Here is a 3,691-nt window from a genome sequence, read left to right on the forward strand (position 1 = left end):
TATAAATAAGGAAAAAACGTGAGTTGCAGCAATAAAAATGAAATAATCTTTCCAAGTCAATAGAAAAATTAAGATTTCTAGCCACACATTGGGGTAGAGCTTACACAGAGCTAGGGACTTCCTTTTACCCCCATGTGAATGTAGGTCTGGAAATTGGTCACTTAGGCATCAAGTGCTACAACTAAATGCTCCCCCATACCCAGAAGCTCTGGGCCTTTCACCAGGCCTCAGTGGGCAAACAACGTAAGTAATGGTTTGTTACCATGACTACCATCAAATGAACCTATTACTTTGCCCTGAATGTACAAAGTACAAGTTTGCTTCTTAAAAAAGACTACAGTATCAAAGTATCAATTGACTAACAAACAAAGGTATGTACAGGCACCTTAAAGGATCTACTACATAAAAAAAAAAAAAAAAAAAAAAGGAATACATTTATATTAATGACAAGTTTTCTTTACCATTTCATTATATTAGCCACTCCCAGCTTTATTCTGAAGGAAATCATTATTGTGTCACTAGCATACATGGTAGTAGTTCACATTCGGTTACATACTTTACCCATAGATAAATCTGGAGTTATATTTTGGCTCATGTATCTACAACACAAGATAAGAAGGCTAAATCTCTTCAATTGCCCCCACAGGGCAGATTTATTAAAATCCTTCAGTAAGCCGCATACTGCATTGTAGCAATGAATACTGATGCTGATGTTTATAATTACTGTTTCTATACCTATTTCTGTATCAATGTATTTATTAGTGTACTAAGGAAGATGGCAAAAGAAGCACAATATACGTGGTTCATTGTGATTTTTGTCAAATGTGTTAGACTGGTATTTTACTAAGTTACATTTCTCAGATGACATTGAAATAAAGTTTTCTATGATACAAATTAAAAGGAAAATGGGATCTTGTTTTTTTTTTTTTTTTTTGAAATGTGTGAATGTATCACAGCCTCCTCTTGATTTTTGGGAATATGTGTGATAATAATTAGGCTAAGAGATGTTTTTTTTCTTGTTAGCAAAATTATTTCAGGATTAGATACATGAAATACTGTAAGTCTCTATGAAATATACAGTATATAGTCACCTGCTTAATGCACTTTAAAAGACTCAGGAATTTGCAAGCTTACTAAATTTCAAGTATAACAAAATAGTATAAAAACATAGCTACCAGGAAGCAAATAATGTAAATTTTCTCTTAAAGTTTTTTTTTTTTTTTATTAAAATAAAAAAAAAAAAATATATATATATATTAATTACAGGTAATTAAAATAATGAATTAATGTTTAATTACAATAGCCAACATGTTATACTTACCTGCTCTGGGCAGTGGTATTGCTCAGAGCAGTCCGGATCCTCCTCTGCTCAGGCCCCCGAAAACAATCTTTGCTCCTCCTCTTCTTTTTGTTTCCCCATAGCAATCAGTTTGCTATGGGGACAAGCGGTGCATGCTCGCTCCCGACACGCTCCGTAGACTTACACAGCGGGACTTAAGCCCTCCCCGCACTTCCTCTTGACTGCATCTGATTGACAGCAGCAAGAGCCAATGGCTCCTGCTGCTGCTCAAATGCTGTGTAAAGCGGAAGATAGGGGAGAATAGATGCAGCCGTGCACAGTATTAATCTCTTCTCCCCTCTTATCCCCTTCACAAAGAGAAGGGGGGGCACAGAAAAACTGAATACATTTTTAATCTTAATGTAAGCAATGCATTAAAGAGGTTGTAAACCCATACACACTTTTTTTTTTAGACCTGAAAGAGAAACACATAATGAGCTAGTATGCATCGCATACTAGCTCATTATGCAATACTTACCTTAGTACGAGCCCCCCGCTGTGCAGTCCGCTTACCTCTATGACGGGCGACATGTCCAGTTGCCCGTCTTATGGGATCGCGGCATCCGGCCATCTGATTGGCCGGAGCCGCGGTGACGTCACTCCCGTGCACGCGCGCGGGAGCCAATGGTCACAGCAGGGGTCTCTGAAGGAACGCCACCAGCGGCCGTTCCTTCAGAGCGCATGCGCCAGTGACGTCACTTACTGTATGAAAGGTAAATATCTCCTAAACGGTGCATGTTTAGGAGATATTTACAGTACCTATAAGTAAGCCTTATCATAGGCTTACCTATAGGTAAAAGTGTCAGAGGAGGGTTTACTTCCTCTTTAAGGTAAAAAATGTTTTTAGATTTAGTATTAATTTAAAGTCTAGATACACTTTAAAGCTTATCTCTTCAACAAAAACTTTTAACACCCATCCCTATTTAACAAACCAGTAAAAGCTCCTTTTTACTACCTAAATCTGCAGCCATCCAATGTGCTCTGTCTCATGTTTTCTGGACTGCAGAGAGGGAGGGTCCTTCTTCGAGTGCTGATAAAAATATATTGACCACTGATTATGCCACATCCAAACGTAGATACAAGGAAAAAAGAAAAGCAGGACCTTGTCCTGTATCAGGAGGACTTTACTGGCATAGATGTGCCAATAGCAGGTCACAGGTCAACGCGTGTCACCATAAGCGTAGCTTCTTCAGGACCCAAACGAAAAAAGGGAGGAACTTATATTCTGCTAACCACAATAACCATCAATTAGATATACATAAGAAGATATAACCATGTACACAATCATATATGTGTTACAATGGCAATAGACAAAGAAGTGTAAACAACAATATCTCCAATCTGATTACTTACAAAAACACTGATAGAATGAACCTACGACCTACGGAGGTTACTTCTTCATGACACCATCCGGATTCGGGGAGGGTGCCAGTATTGGCCCCTTTGGAGGTCATATTTTTTACATGTTTCTTGTACTGTTGTCAACATTTTTTACTGCATTGATGTGTATTCCATGTCATGTGACATAATTTTAATGTTTTCTAAAAAATATATTCTTTGATATCCTAACAAGTTTGAATAGAGTCTCACATCTATGCCAGTAAAGTCCTCCTAAAACAGGAGGGGGTCCTTCTTCGAGTGCTCTTACCACAGTCTGGGTGATATAAACACTTCCTAGAGTGGATCACCAGTCTTCATTTCTGAAAAAGGCAATGGAGAGGGTCACATGACCACTGACCATTATTTAAATACATTCCTGAATAGCCACAATGGATAAAAAAGTCCACTTTGTGTGCATCAAATGCTTTTTCAAATCCTGATATTACCATATAAATGTAGCAGTGACAGATGTTGAAAATGACTTATCGGGCAATCCAATGTGTAGCAAAATAAAAAACAAGGCATCGCTACTCCAAGCCAATACAGTGACCATAAATTGTTGGTGCAAATCACCCTCCATAAATTACATAGGGTGTACAAAAAGAACTCAAAAATGGTATCCGTGTAAATAAAGAGAAATCATATATGCAAAAAAACACACAACAAATACGTTCTGAATGAAAATTAAATATATAATACACCACCTAGGGGCTGAAAAGACACTACAAACATGTGTATAGGGTGTGTGAAAAAATGTTGTCACCCTTTATGGATGCTAAAGAAATATACAATCTCAATGTAAAACAAATACCCCTTAAATACAACAATGTGCACAAACATGTTTAATAACAGTAATGGTGTCACCCTCTTGAAATAATGGGATCAGCCATAAAGTGCGATGCAAAGGTGCAAACCAAAGCACATATAAGCAATGCTGTATTGTAAAGGTATACCTCCTAAATACGAAGGAAT

This window comes from Pelophylax lessonae (assembly GCF_965119305.1).
Source record: "Pelophylax lessonae genome assembly, chromosome: 2".
In the NCBI taxonomy this organism is placed as follows: domain Eukaryota; kingdom Metazoa; phylum Chordata; class Amphibia; order Anura; family Ranidae; genus Pelophylax; species Pelophylax lessonae.